We start from the raw sequence: 16,345 nt of genomic DNA on the forward strand, positions 1-16,345 counted from the left end.
CGGGAGTGGGATTAAGAAAACAGCCGAATCTCAGATATTTTGGGCAATTAAGAAATCCACATTTTTGTAGGTCCAAAAAGAGGACATGTCCGGGGAAAAGAGGACGTATGGTCACCCTAATTTATTGCTAATCGATGTATTCTTTTTAAAGTAGCATATAGAACATATTTTCTGCCTCATTCTGTGACAAGAAGCCTCATCAGATCACAAAAGGAAGCATTTGACTGGTGTTGTGGAGTAAAAAGGTTATACTTTTCTCTTTTGTTGGACAACAGGTTTAGAAATGTGAATACAAGGGAGGTTTAGCTTTAGGCATTTTAATTTAAGCATGTTTAGCTTAGTTAACGGAAGGCTACCTGCTGCTATCAGAGCAAGTGTAATTACTGCATTCACGCACTCATCGGATGCTCTCATTTCCCGATTTGTGGTTTTAAGTCGGAATGTGAAAACAACATGGACACATGGTGCCAGTGATGATGCTTCTTGCGTCCGTTTCGGAGAACCAGAGGACAGATATTTAAATTGATCGCTCAGGCATGGCACCGAAATGAGGCACCGAAATCTGCGTTCGGATTCGGTTCTAGTGCATACCGGTTACATAGGTACCGGTGCCATATTGGTACCGGGTTTCGGTACCCAGCTCTACACTTTACGTATCGTATCGTGACTTTGCTGGTGATACACAGCCCTAGTATTCGGAATGAACCGGTATACCACCCAGCACTAATAAGTGGTAAATAAATTTTGTGACTTGTGATTGTTTGACACTAAGACTTCTTACCGATTTTGTTACCATGGTAACTGAAGTCACATGAATAGGGGTTTTTATACTGACTCACTGTCCACACACTCCAACACCTTCCTTAATTTTTAACAACTTTTTAAAGACAGTATTTCATCAGGGAACTGTTTTTCAGCACCGTTGGTGGAATGTGTTGTTCAGTATGTCTAACACGCATGAGTCACACCCACAGTGTCTAAAGAAAGATCTAATAAGGGAGTCTTTGCAAGAACACCACATGGTCTGCAAGTCGGTGAGCCATGGCTTTGTCATGCGCCACACACGCAGCGTCTCAGGCTGCCGTGTGGACAGACGATCGGCACAGTTGTGCCTTAGTGTGCAGCTGTGATCTGCTTTGCTCAATGGGACACACACCCCTTTTCATACTCTTTACTTTTGTTTCTCATCAGCTGAGGTGTGTGTGTGTACGTCGGGGTGTATAACAGATTGTGTGTTGAGGGTGTATAACAGATTGTGTGTTGTGACTTTCTTGATTAAGAGGAAAGAGAACAACTGAGTTCTCACTTATCACACTTCACAGTTATTTGCTTTGAAAGGGATTATATAGGTTATGAGTCATTGTTGTCTGGGAAAATATTTGTTTGTTCAAAATGCCTGTTGGTTTTGATTAAAATAACCCTCTTTTTCTTTATACCTTCTGTGGAATAAGCAGTGGGGTACGCGTTACAAGTAACATGAGTTATGTAATCATGTTACTTTTTTAAGTAACTAGTAAAGTAGTGCATTACTTTTTAATTTAGAAGGAAATATCTGAGTTACTTTTTCAAATAAGTAACGCCAGTTACTTTGTTCCAATGTCTTGACTGTATGGATGCAGCGATTAACCGGTTTCGCGATTAACCACGCTTTAAAACGTCACGGTTAATTAATCGTAAAGGTTCCGCTAAACCGAGTGTTTCTGTTACACGGAACCGAACTGTTGCAGCTTGCGCAAAACGAAAACAAAGTTACACAGCAGTGCACCAGCTTAAAATGACGTGCTTATCAGAGGCACGGAGGCTACTACATGCATTAGATTAACTGTGACAGAGGGACCAAACAGCGAAGCTTTATTTCCACCACCACATGTAAAATCATATGAATTATTATAAAGATTATTAAAATAAATACGTATGGACAGTGGCGTAACTTAGTAATGGCGGGCCCCAGTGTAGGCTATTACAACGGGGCCCCTGGGGTGCACGGTTATGAAGCACATACAAACACACAGCGCTCGTGTCTAGAAGGGAACCCATATAAGCAAATTTGTGCCTAACCTACTTAATTTAGACCAACTAAAATCAGTATCTAAATAAATATAATAAATAATTCACATATCAGACAAAATTGCGTTGCAACAATTCCTTTAAATTTTAAGGTATTTAGAGCAGAGCAACATAAAAATCAGAAAAAATATAATCGGGCCTTTTTAAGGCTTTTCCTTATTTTTATAGTTTAGATGGTGATGAAAAAATTCATCGCCATCTCCCCGTTGGACGTGCCTTTAGAGAGAAATGCATCTTTACAGATTACATAATGAAAGAGTTTTTGTTTTCAATTTTAATTATTTCGTTTTAAAGTAGTAATTTAAAGCCTCTGTGACTCAATTCGTTGAGTTTCGGTTCATCATTGTGAAACGCTCCTGTTCAAGACGAGACGGCAAGCGCATCCTGTTTTCCTATTTATTTTATAAAAGCACAACTTTTGTTGATATTGTGAATGCACACAAATAAAAGTAGACCCTTTACATTTCCGAATGTATTACTCTTACCTTTATGAGCAAAAATTAAGGCATATTTTAAGATGTTTCCACTATCAAGAATAAAAAAATGCAAGTGAGTGATCGCGCTGGCGCCTCCATGTCCTGCAAAGTGCCTTCAGCTTCCACTCTCCACACAAACGATTAGATATGCGCCTAACAGCGCACATTTATATCGTTTAAACATTTAAACTAACATTGTGATATGCTTGAACTGTTTTATATCTATAGATTTTATTTTAGACAAGTCGTGATGATTTGAGAAGGCTACATTGATCAAACATAGGCTATGATCAGCTCACTGTCTGCCGCTGGCCGCTTGGTCGTTACTTAAAAAAAAACACGTACATTTAACGAACAAAAAATGCTCCCCACGACCCCCCACCACTTTTTGCAACATCTCGCGGCACGCACGGATGTACCTAAAGAAACATCTCCATTTGATAACAAATTTGTTGGTCTGTGTTAAATAACAGGCGATCTATCGCTGGAATGTGGTATGGCGAGCACTCGTTGCTGCTGATATCGGTTCTCTCTTGGCACTCGTGCACAATGCGCAGTCTTCACACAGACGATCGTACGCTTTGTTCTGGTAAAAGCACAAAACAAAATGCACACAAACATGTCCTTTCTCTTGATATACAATCACTGATGAACACCTTTGGTTTTAATGAGAGAAAAAAAAACTACACGAGAGTGGATTAGAACCCAGAACCTCGGAAATGTGTGACAAAAGTTCTACCACTAGACCACTACAGCATACAGATGATGTATTTTCAGTTTATTTCCATCATTAGTAACAGTTTCCCCTGTGGGACAAATAAAGTTAATATTAGTCGTAGGTTTATTAATAATAAGTTACTTCATTAACTTTGTTATTTACTATCCCTGTTGTAGTATTATTCATAAGTAAAAACCAACAAGATTTTTTTTTCACCGTGTTTCCAAATTCATAGAAAGTATGTTTTTTTTACATATTAAAAGTTTGTTTTATAGCAAAAGCAGATAACTCCAACAGTCATTTTTTGGCAAAAGCAGATAACTCCAAATTTAATGTTTTAGTTAAAAAAAAAAAAACACTCGTTTAATCTTTGTAATCTCCTCAGATGACAATGTAGATGCCTGACAAACGTTGTTGTTGTTGTTGTGATCATAAACTGTATGGATATGATTACACGCAATACACGGAGCTTTTCCCTCACTTTAACCGTAATCGCGATTAATCGTGTGACAGCACTAATTAAAAACAAACAAGCAAGCCCTGCCCAGATTTCAAACGTAACTCAAAAGTAATGTAACATTACTTTCCATAAAAAGTAACTAACCTAATTAGTTACTTTTTTAGGGAGCAATGCAATATTGTAATTAGGGCTGCACGATTAATCACATGCGATATTTAACCTGCATCTTGTCAGAAAGCCGGTTCTGTAATCAGCGGTAAATCTCGGAAACCTGCGTGCTTTCACATTGAGCAGCATTAACTACACAGAGCCGTTGTTCACTGATGAGCTGTGCTAAACCACGTTCATATTCGCACGATTTTTTGCGCAGCTCATCAGTGAACAACGGCTCTGTGTAGTTAATGCGGCTCAATGTGAAAGCACACACGTGATGGAGATTTACCGCTGATTACGGAACCGGCTTTACTGATAAGATGCGCGTTAAATATCGCATGCGATTAATCGTGCAGCCCTAATTGTAATGCATTACTTTTAAAAGTAACTTTCCCCAACACTGGGAATAGTGGTAATAATGGTGGTAATAATGGTGTTGGACTATTGAAATGATGGGGCAAATCCCCTGCTTTGAGTTTAAGGTTTTTCATTTAAATTCAGGTTCCAGTTTCTTCTGATGTGTGCACACATTATCTGAGTTAAAGGCTTTTGAAACAGTTTTCCTTACAATTGTGACTCAACCAATACTTTAATATTGATAATGTAATATATTAACATATTCATTAAAAACAAATCTCAGATTCCCAGTTTATGTGGAAAAGAGTGTATTTTGAGTAGGCTAGCTTTTACGGTATTTGTACCTACTGGCTGTTGATTACCTATTATGTGGTTTGATTGCTGTATACACTGTTCATTTTTATGTGTTTGTTTTGTTTTTTGTGATTTCAGTCCTGTCCAATTTTTTGGTATTGTACAATAGTCTTTCCCTGCTTTTAACCCTTCAGTTAATATGATGGCATAGCAGTTGCACTCCTCACTCACTAGTGTTTACATTTTCTGATCTGATGCACACACAAGCTTATATTCCCTCCTTCCTTCTACAGGCACAAGTTAACTTCAGTTTGGACATTTTGAACTAAGTGAAAGAGAAAAAACACTATACCAAAGGTAGGCCATTCTTATACATCCAGACAAATGCTGGTGTGCCTTCTTGTTATATAAATTTTTGTCTACATGCACAATAACAGAAATAATGTGAAAAAATCAAATATTGCACAACAATAGTGTGCTTGACAAAAAGGAAAATGTTCTGTGGCGACGGAAATGTCTCGTTAAACATTTGCATGACAGATAATGTCTGCAGGAAGCTTGGTGACTGGTTTTTATTTCTGCCATCTTTTTATCCCCAAGCTAACAGGAAGAATGTCTCGACAAAGATGTCCATTGTGTACAATACATGTGTTTTCAGAATAACCATTGGAAGTGCAGAAATGTCCGAGACGAAGAAAGTATAGGAAGTGAGGTTGGAAAGAATGATGGAGATTTGGGAGACAGAGTGAGTGAAGGTTTAGCATTCTGACACCACAGCTGGATTTTTGAGAATAATGCCAGGAATGAGTGCAACCATTTGAAGCCTTAGAGGATCTAGACAGCTCAGTGTTTAACATGGTGAATGAACTGGAATGTCTATGGAAATTAGTTATTTCAAATTAGTTTGGAGTGTTTGTATGTGTATGTTTGCGTTTACTGTAAAGATTAATTTTAATTTTTCACAGCTGCTAAAATGTAACCATGCCCTCTCTGAAGACTGAACTCCAGTCTTGATCCACTTAAAATTGGATCCAAATAGGAAGTACATTTTTACACTTGCATTAGACTTGCACCTGTGCTTACAACTTAAAATGAGTTAAAATAAAGACATTTTCAAATGCACAATTTTTATTTTCTTAACAATTTATAAATGTGTCAAGGATATAACACTTTCTCTTTTTTTCTAAATAATTTATTCAAAAACACACACACAAAAAAACGCAATTCATATTGACTTTTATATTTACCTTTTCTATGGTGAGCATGGTTTTTATTTTCTGAATGAAAAAAATAAATGTTTTATATATATTATATATTATTTTATATAATTTTTTAAACCTTAAGCTATTAATTAATTGTCAATAAAATCAATTAATTTAATTTAGTGTGACCAATAAGTCTATTAAAATATCAGAGAATTTATTTTCACAAAATTTTTTTATGGTAAAGTAACCAATACAAGCATAGTTTGGGAAAAATTTTGTAAAATGTCACATGGGGCAATGTTCCCAAAACATTATATTTTTGAATGAATAATTTATGATATTAAAAAAAAAACCACTTTAAATTGAGCCGTATATTGTGGCCATTCATATTTTTCATTGACCAAAATACTCCTTGTACACCTGAATGATTACGTCACAAGACATAAAACTATTATGAAAAGAACAGATATCACAAGCTATCATAGCTTGCGAAAAAAAATCATTATTTACTGCAATGTTTTGCTCAATACACGAATGTTGTAGTAAATATTATGTTTGCAAGCTACAGTAGTGTGTGGAATCCTCAACAATCTGCTGATAACAGGCAATGTATTTCATATTCCCTGTCCACAGCCTACAACTAGTTTAGAGTTCAGACTAAAAATAGCTTTGAATATAACCTAAAGTATGTCCAGTCATACTCAGATGTTAAGACTCCGTGACATGAGGCTCTCAGGTGACTTGGCTGTGTTAAATCCAGGTTCTCACTTGCTGTCTCACCTTTGGCGTCTAGATAAACTGGGTTGACGTGTTTGGGATTACTCTTGACCACAAACGTAACATGTAGCTTCCATACGCTACATGGTGCATGGGCACCTTTCTTTTCAACACTAAACCAAACCAGCTGCCAGCTTGAAGTCAAAGGTCTTGAGTCGACGTCAAGTGTGACAATGTGCCGCCCAGGCCTCAGCACCATGTTTATTTTTGGGGGGGATGGACATGGCATTCCCAGCTGCTGGAGACAAGAAGGGTTTGAGACTTTTGTTATGTCTGTGTGTCCAGCCTGACACGCAATAAGGCCCTCACAAAGTTAGCAGCTGGCCAGTGCCACACAGTCCAACTGTGCATGAAGTGCAAAAGAGGAACAGTCAAATAGTCAAATGCCCACCGTTGTCTGTGGAAGCACTATGGGAGAAGGTTGCACGCAAGGTGTGGAATAGAGGAAATGGATATCTGGAGTGCCATAGACACAAAGTTTTTTGACCAATCAAATTCACTTTCTTGTCATGCTTCCTTAACATACAGAAATTGAATAAATTATGTACAAATATGCACAGTATGCACACAAAACATATTCTAAATATAATCAGTATATACACAGATACAAAGACAACAATATGTATGCTCTGGGCGGTATGACCAAAAATGTACATCACGGTATTTTTCAAAATTATACCGGTTTCACGGTACATGACGGTATTTTTTTTTCATGCATGACCGGGTCTTAACCATATTTTCTACTGATTGAGAGAGGAAATACTGCAGTATATTGACTTAGAATGCCCTATTTCACTGTCATGATGAGTGAATATTATCAAAAAATACCACACTGAATAGTGACTAAACACAACCCCTTTTAATACATGTTAACCAGGAGTCACTCTCATTTATAATCGTGGCATCGTCTGATAAAATCAACATGCATCTACACTAAAGAGCGGCTATGTGGTTGTTTTGACTATATTACTTTTTTGTCTCATGCAGCGCACTGCCTGCGTCTGAGTAACGAACTAAAAAAAACAACAAACAAAAAAGTGCATGTGATATTAACAGACAAACTACGCTCATATTTATAATTCCAAACAATCAGTAAGCGACAGGTGCTAGGAAACGCTGTTTTGTACTCATTTATTGATGAGTCGGCTGCGGTGCGGCCAACTGAATGATTACATTTTGAATATGGATATTTTTCCTACAAAAACGCATCGATTCGCTACAGGAGGCCTTTGTTCACCCCCCGGAGCCGTGTGAGACACTTTTTTTAATGGAAAGGTGCTTTTTATTTCACATCTTTTGGACGGAAGCAATGCAACACCCTCTGAGTACAACGATAGAGCTTGAAAGATCAAAGACAATTTATAATATAACTCCGACTGGATTCGTCTGAAAGAAGAAAGTCATATACACCTAGGATGCATCGGGGGTGAGTAAAACGCAGCCTAATTTTAATTTTTGGGTGAACTAACCCTTTAAGTGCCGGCGACGCAGTGTTACCAGATATTGATACTAAAACAAACAAAAAACTAAAAATAAACCGAAATTATTTCCAATCTTTTGCAAATAAGATAAGATAAAGATATTGCTGACTCTAAACTGCAACTTCCTACTTTATTAACTTTCTAAAGTATTAAATTAAGTCGAAAAGACAAGTCCAAAAATGCTTGGATCTGGAGACAGAGGCTGTGCCCGTGCCCTCACTCACAACTCTCTCAAGCCTCGTTCACTCCGCCATCGTCTCACAGCGATCATTTTCATAACAGGGACGCTAAACATTCTTGCAAACTGTCTAAACTGAATTATACATGTCATGCAGGCATTCATATGAGGAGTTTAACAGCAAACTAGTCATTCAAGGAACACATTTTATTTTTGAACATGAAAAATTTACCGAGGTCCGGACCTCGGTGGCCTCATAGCTGGTTACCGGCCTGCACACGCATGCGTCGTGGTACTCTCTTGAATGGCGGTGGAGACTGACCCAGAAGAGAAGAAATCATTGAACAAAGCCGTTATTTTCATTTTCTTTGCATATAAAAAGTATTCTCGTAGCTTTATAAAATTACGGTTGAACCACTGATGTCACATGGACTATTTTAACAATGTCCTTACTACCTTTCTGGGCCTTGAACGTGTCAGTTCTGTTGCTGTCTATTCAGGGTCAGAAAGCTCTCGGATTTCATCAAATATCCAAATATGTTTTCTGAAGGTGAACAAATGTCTTTTGGGTTTGGAACGACATGAGGGTGAGTAGTTAATGACAATTTTCATTTTTGGATGAACTATCCCTTTGAGTATTGGAATATTTGCAATGTATAATTTTTATGAGAAACAATACTGATCATAAAACTGTCCCATTAACTGTCATCTTCAAACTTCAGAAAGAACTTCCAAAATATAGTCTTGCTTTTCTGTAGTCTTGTAACTACATTTTATAAAAGTGACAGCTGCATTGATTCATTGGGCCTTTTTGTCTATAGTTAGCAGACTGTTTAATTGAGTGAATCTGAGATAAAAGCAGTTGCTGGTTTGCAGCTGTATGTTCTGCTTTATCACAGTTATGTCTATGAAATACTTGCTTATTACATCTGGATGGAGTACAAAACTATAGGGTTTGCTGACATTTAGGTCAGAGTTGTCTGCGTAGTGGAAGGCTCTGCATGCATCCATTAAATTAACGTTCTTTATTGCAGATCAAAGCCCCAAAAGCCCACCCTTAGTGCCGCCCATGAGTGACAGTAGGCACAGACTAGTGGGCATAATGTGCATGATGGGATGCAGTAAACAAGCAGTAATTATGTTGTAGAATATGACAGGTCATAGATCCCCACTATAATTGTTCAAGTGCAGAAGGGTTGGGAGGGGTTTCAGTTCTAATGTTACAATATGTAGGAGTTCAACGGTCTGATGGCCTGAAGAAAGAAGGTATCCTACAGCCAGCTGGTGCGAGACCTGATGCTGCAGCACTGTCTGTCTAATGGAAGCAGAGAGAACAGTGGCTGGAGTCTCTGGTGATACTTAAAGAGCCGCAGTTCCTGACTGAACTCATAAATAGCTCATTCTAGGGCCATCACATGGGATATCTGGCCCATGTCTTCATAGACTAAGTACTCATTTCTTCATTTTTAATATTTCCTCTTATGTATCAGTTTCAGACTCTGCAGTATGTTGCAGATGATTTTGTTTTTTTGCATGGTGCAGCATGTTTGGGTGTTCAGACTTTTGACTTCACATTTCAATCCACCTGGGACCGCAGTAAAGGGGATTGCTTGCTCATCTTGCCCTGAAGCTATACACACGTATTTCAGACACGTACACACACACATAGAGCAAAGAGAGTGAGATACTTGACAGTCAGCACTATCCGTATACATGTGCCTTTGGTTTTTGTTTGAGCCAGGATGTGGCAGATATATACGGATGAAGAATAGCAGAGTAGAACATCTGGAGGATACAGCTCATGGAACCACTTTAATCTACTTTTATTTTTCCGCTGAAGAAAGAAAAATCACATACCAAGTCTGTTTTTAAAGACCGATCAAAATTGTCAACGTTTCTGAACTCAGCACAGAGAGCATTCATTATGCAGAGACTCTGTTTTAAGGCTTGAATCAAAAGCTCTGATGTAAGATGAGCAAAATTGTTTCAAATGAGTGGGTTGCCTCACGGGAGCTGACATATTAAGATCGTATGACCAGCTCACTACTCACTTTATCTCAGTAACCCTCATTATTGGACACTTTTGCTTGTTGCACCCTTATATTATTCCAAACCCATATGACATTATTTTTAGGAAAATAATCCACCTTTGTGACTCCATATAATGCAAATGGACAGGTTCTTCAAAGTTTACAAAAACCACACAATATGACATAATCCATATGACTCCAGTTGATGAATTAGTGTCCTCTAAAGCAAAAATGATGTGTTGGTAAGAAAAATACTAATGTTTAAACTTATTTAACTATAAACCATAGTTTCTGACTAATTGTGAAATGCAGGTTAATGAGTTCAGGCTAGATGGCGTGATGTAAGTGAGTTGTGAAACTTGCACGACAAGTGAGCGGACCATCACTTCTAACGTGAGTTTCACAACATGCTTTTTCGAATCATCTTAATTTGTCTTCTACAGTAGAAAGTAAGTCGTATACATCTGGGATGGCATGAGGATGAGTATATTATGAGAGAATTTCATTTTTGGGTGGAGTAAAGAACTCTACATGAAGATGTTCATGGATACTCAGGGGATGTTGTGACAACCTGTTTTAGTCAGTTGGGATGTCTGTAGACGAACAGACAACAAATTATTTCACCATAATGGTCTCCAAAGTGTTTTCCATCACAAATACGACAGTCCAGAATCTGTATCCCTCTCAGTTTGGTGATTCTACAGTATTGGCACAAGCTTATATGATTAAGTGTCAATGAAGTTGGTGTTTAAGATATTCCTTGTTGCTTGAATATTTTGGCTCACTGTGTTAGACAGAGTGAAGGTCAGACTACGGAAAACGACACGCCTTTTCTCTGGCAAACTTTGGACTTGTGTGGCTCCTGTATGAAAGGAGTTCTTTCACTGGTCCACCGGCTGTGCGTGTGCAGGTGTGTGCTTTTTGTGCCATTTGGATAGCCAAAGGATATGGCATGGAGTGCTGAGTGAGAATCAATCCACACCCTAATGAAATGTCTTAAGAAACCATGTCAAGTGTTTCTCACAATTTTTTTTACTCCTACTGCCTTTTCCTCTGTATGTGTCTTATCTGTTTATTTCCTATGATTCAAACGAGATCTGTTGTTCTGAAGAAAAGGAAATTAGGTGATGCTCTCTTTTTCATAGGTCCTGAAAGGATTTGTGACTAAAACTCCTTTATACCTGTGTATGCTTGATGACTATACACAAACGTAACCTAGAACTGCCACAACAACATGCAGCACAATGACTGACAGCTGTCAGATGTACTTCAGAGGGGTTTGACTTGTTCCTGGATGCTGAAATATCTTCACACCTTCCTCCAGGATTCATAGTTAACGCTGTATGAGGAACCATCCTCAGAATAACAGTGTATTCTCTGAGTTGGCGGTTCGTGGTAGCCGACATTTGACTCAGAGCTGTTTTGATCAGTTGTTCAAGTGACTCAGTGTTCACTTTCATTTCAATACAAAGTGACTCTGTGCCTGCACTACAGATATATTTAGAAATACTCTCTCCAGTTGTCCCTCTGTTTTCAGTCTTTGCAGAAAATGGTTTGATAATGTCTTTAATACAGAGACATAATGGGAAACTGTGGAGATGAAAGGAGCAATGAGGAGACAATTCTGCAATAAGTGAAAATGTGAAATTGATAGAGTGTCCAGCTCTCTGGGTTTCAGCGAAAAGATAGACTGCAGAGTAACAGACATATAAGGTGAAGGAACCAGTGTGGTGTAAAGTCATTGCGTTGATACATTGGATTCTTTATAATGATATTATAATGGAAATAAAATGTCAAAATATTTAAAATTGTCATTCAGTGTAATGGTCCAGACTTTGATTTTACCATTACACCTACCATTCAGTTTAAGGTTTTATCATTCAGTGTAATGTAAATTCTGTTGAAATGTTGAATGACAGTATCACTATATAGATAATTTTAGCATCTTATTTATACTTCAGATAACTGAGGAATGTTTAATACTGATAAATATGTTTATATATATATATATATATATATATATACATACATACATACACACATATACATATATACAGTGGGTACGGAAAGTATTCAGACCCCCTTAAATTTTTCACTCTTTGTTATATTGCAGCCATTTGCTAAAATCATTTGTTAATTTTTTTTCCTCATTAATGTACACACAGCACCCCATATTGACAGAAAAACACAGAATTGTTGACATTTTTGCAGATTTATTTATATGTATATATGTATATGTATATATATATATATATATATATATGTATATGTATATATGTATATGTGTATATATATGTATATTGATATACTGGATCAATTATATCAAAAAGATATGTGTGAAGTCATGCCCTCACAGAGTGTTTTTTGGGCTTATTTTAGAATTCACTGCGGTTATGGAGTCATTCTCTGATTCAGCAAATACATCAGCTCAGGACTTGATGATAGATTACACACAGCAGTGTGTGTGTGTGTGTGTGAGGTAGAGGGAAACCGTGAACAGGCAAAAAAGTAGAAAGAATCAGCTAGTGTGAGTAAACATACATACTTTTATACATACATACATACATGTTTTTATGAATGTCTCGCATACTGGTTTTTAACTGTACTTAACTGTGTGAGGGACTGTGTGCTAAATAAAGGGAGATTTGTCCCTCAGGTTGCATTCTCCTCTCTCACTGTCCTCTATTTCACTCTGCTCTTAAGATGCTTCATTTTTTTCCTCTCTTCCTTACAGCTAATCTGTGTCCCACTGCACTATACAGCAATATTGTCACATGCCATTTTCCCTCAGAGACCATCTGCCATGACACACATACAATAATCGAATGTTTTAATTGAGGATATTTTCAGAGCTTCACAATTGCTCAGCACACACGATATGATGCTTTTCCTGTCTATGGTGTGAGCTGCGTTCAACTGTGCTTTACACTGAGTGATGATGGATTTGAAAGTGTCTTCAGCTCCACATGCTTCATTAGTCACTCTGCAAGCTAATAATTATTAATTCTACACATTTTATATATATATATATATATATTCTACTTTCAAATGTGTTTATAATGGAATAACCTTTTGAACCAAGTTTCAGCATAAATAGCGTGATAAATAATAAATGTGTATGTATCTGAAGGGAACCGACTGTCCCAAAAGTCCCTTTAAGGGTAGCCTATTCTATAGTCACTGTCCTCAGAAACGTGTAATTGGAATTAAAATTTTATGAGCCCAGAGCTGCTTTGTGTACACAGCCGTTACCGCAGAAACTGCAATATTTCAGCGCTCCTAAAGCGCCATTTCATGGCAGAGAATGAATTTGCTTTTCCAATAAGCCTTTCTTGCTGTTTATGGTCAGATCAATGCAAATATCAACTCATGTTTTTACGCAGCAAACACAGAGTTGTAAATGAGAAAGAAGTTAATGTGCCTTCTAAAAATCTAAACAATTAAGACAGTAATATTTATACGTTTTAAATTGACATAATAATTTATATGCTTGATTTATCCCTTTTCATAAAAATTGTCTAAAGGCTGAAATGCTGTTGTTTACGATTTTTGTTTTTGTGAAAACCTGTATCTGAACTGTAAAGCATGTAATTTTATGGCTCTATACTGTATGTTACCACATACATTGTCCAACCCCACCATACTGTTCATTTTACTTGTGCAGCTCTTAAAATGTGTGATGAATTGCCTTAAATTTATTTTAAAAAATTCTGCAGATAAATAGTGAAATAAAATTCCTTCCTTCATATTTGTTGATATTTGTGTATTGAAAATATTTTTGATTGACATTTAAACTCCTATCTGATTTTCTATATTAAAAGAAAAAAAGGCCTTTTTTTTTAGTTGGGCTAGTTAAATTAATTTTCGGGCTACCAAAATCTGAAGTGTACCTGCCCGAAGGGCTACCAGTGATTTTGAAATTTTCCGAGCCCTGAATGTGAATGTACGGAAATGTCTGTGCCTGTGCATAAATACAATGTGCGATCAGTGCATCAACAGCACACATACACGCATTAATATAACGGACTCACGCGTGCTTACTGTACGACTCCTGTACGCCACCGCAATCGTCTTTACCTTGATTGCAGTCTTCATCCATCAAAACTTTACTAGCAAGACTGCTTATCTAGTCGAGAAAACGTAGTTTGCGTCTCATCTGGCCATACAGCGGTGGGATGTGTTGACAATCCGTTAAGTCTGTACTTCACACAGCGCGTGTGACGTGTGAGGGCTCGAGCTCTTCAGAGACAATCACAGAATATGACAGAGCTCGTGTTTTAAAGCGAAACATTCTGGAATGAATAATTAACTGAAAACGCAACGCGAGTCTCTGTTCTCTCTGCAATCTCTGATGTAATCAGCCTGGTTTCCTTTATGTTAGCGCTGTTTTGGAAGTATTGTTTGAATGCATTCGCTTACTGGATCAGAGTTTAGCGGCTTAAAATTATCTGATCGCAAGCAGAGAAGCAAAATTGGGTTAAAGGGTTAGAATAGAAATTGTGCTTCAGTAATTTTGCATTAATTGCGTTAAATTATTTTAACGCCTTAAGGATTGTAAAATTAATCGCACGCATTAACACATTAACGTTGACAGCCCTAATATATATATATATAATTTTTTCTGTCTTTAACATGCTGTTCTATATGCGCCACCTGCAGTAAGAGAGTGAATTTGCGTTTTCATTTAGCCTGTCTGTTTTTGTTTCTTGAAGATAGCTTGTTTTATGTAGTATAGTTTCACAAAATTAAAGTCAGACCATCCTGTTTTTGCTTCACATTTTGAAATTATACAATATATTTCAGGCTAAAAAAAAATGTTTTGTTATTTGACATTTCAATTTCACAAAAAAAAATTGTGCAGCCTTTTGGTCCAAGTAATAATGCATTGTGAAATCAGTATCGTGAATTGTATCGCATTGTGATTTACAAAATGGTAAATTGTTACATCCCTAATAATAAGAGCTAGTAGGGATGAGTAGTTTCAACATTTGTCGTGCATGGTTTTTCATGCTTCAAATTCATGTGCTTTTTACCCCCTCACGTCCTCACAGAGCCAATTCTTCACCTTGTGTAAGTCACACATGACAAGAGTTGAGTCTGAAGAATTGATGTGTGGAAAGCAGAGCTAAAAACACCCACTCCTCTACCCACCCACATTTTAACCTCTTTTACGGAAACATCCGTTCATTGCTCCCCATGCAGATCACAATCAGACATTTGTATGGCAGTACAGTAACATATTCTTTAAATGTCTCTATATGGCATGGTCAAAGGTCATAGGTGGGTTTTTTTGGTCACAAATGACTGATGTGTTCGTAAAGCATTTACAGGAATGTTGTGTTATTACTGCTGGTTATGAAAATGAAGTGTGTCAGTAAAAAGCTGCCTTTGTTTCTGCTGAATTTGTTTTTATCTGGGAAAAACAGATGTACAGAGTTGAGATGTACGCAGTTGAGAAACAAGGAAAAAGAATGAATTTAGAGCGTCATTGCAGTCTAAGTCTTCTTTCTGCTATTTATCTGATCAACTCAATGTGGCATCACACTGATTCATGTTACTGCAGGGAGGAGGTCATGAATTCTGTTTGTCCTGACTTTAGTCTGCTTTGCTGTTGTAATATCAATGTGTGCTCAAGACCACTGGAGAGGACACACACAAACATTTCTCCTTTTTATGCTGAAGTGTCAAGTTCTAGGCTAATTCAGAAGTTGGCATCTGCTGGAAAGTGATTTATTAGATTTGAGTAGCTCTCAGATCCCTGGGTTGTGTGTGTTTTGCCATATGTCATGTGTTTGGGTAGGGATGAATAATAACATTAGCACACATGCCACTTGTTTGTGTGTGTGTGTGTGTGTGTTGTGGCCAAGCTCACAAGCACACTTGTGTGTGTTTGAGCAAGAGGTCAGGGAGGTAAGAGTGGCAGCTGTAGTGTTTCTTCTTGTTCTGCTTTGACACCGTCTGTGTGTGTTTGAAAGAGTGAGATTGTGCACATGGAAAAGGGTGGTAGCCTGTTCACCCCTCTTCCTTTTCCTGTCCCCCTCCTTGGCCAGCTATGATGTCATATTTAGCCTCATAGAAGGAGAGAGTGTGTGTGTGTGTGTGTGTGTGTGTGTGTGTGTGTGTGTGTGTGTGTGTGTGTGTGTGTGTGT

The 16,345-nt window shown here is 37.5% G+C and overlaps 1 protein-coding gene across 1 annotated transcript in view; it reads left to right on the plus strand.

Moving 5' to 3' along the window:
* The window catches only part of LOC107654246 (ras-associated and pleckstrin homology domains-containing protein 1-like), a 61,565-nt gene that overhangs the window by 11,960 nt on the left and 33,260 nt on the right, over positions 1-16,345 (plus strand). The window contains exon 2 of the mRNA XM_016441256.1: positions 4,819-4,882. The gene's annotated coding sequence lies outside the window, so the exon portion shown is untranslated. The remainder of the gene's footprint in view (positions 1-4,818; positions 4,883-16,345) is intronic.

Source organism: Sinocyclocheilus anshuiensis, unplaced genomic scaffold (genome assembly GCF_001515605.1).
Source record: "Sinocyclocheilus anshuiensis isolate Anshui unplaced genomic scaffold, SAMN03320099.WGS_v1.1 scaffold551, whole genome shotgun sequence".
NCBI classification, from domain to species: Eukaryota; Metazoa; Chordata; class Actinopteri; order Cypriniformes; family Cyprinidae; genus Sinocyclocheilus; species Sinocyclocheilus anshuiensis.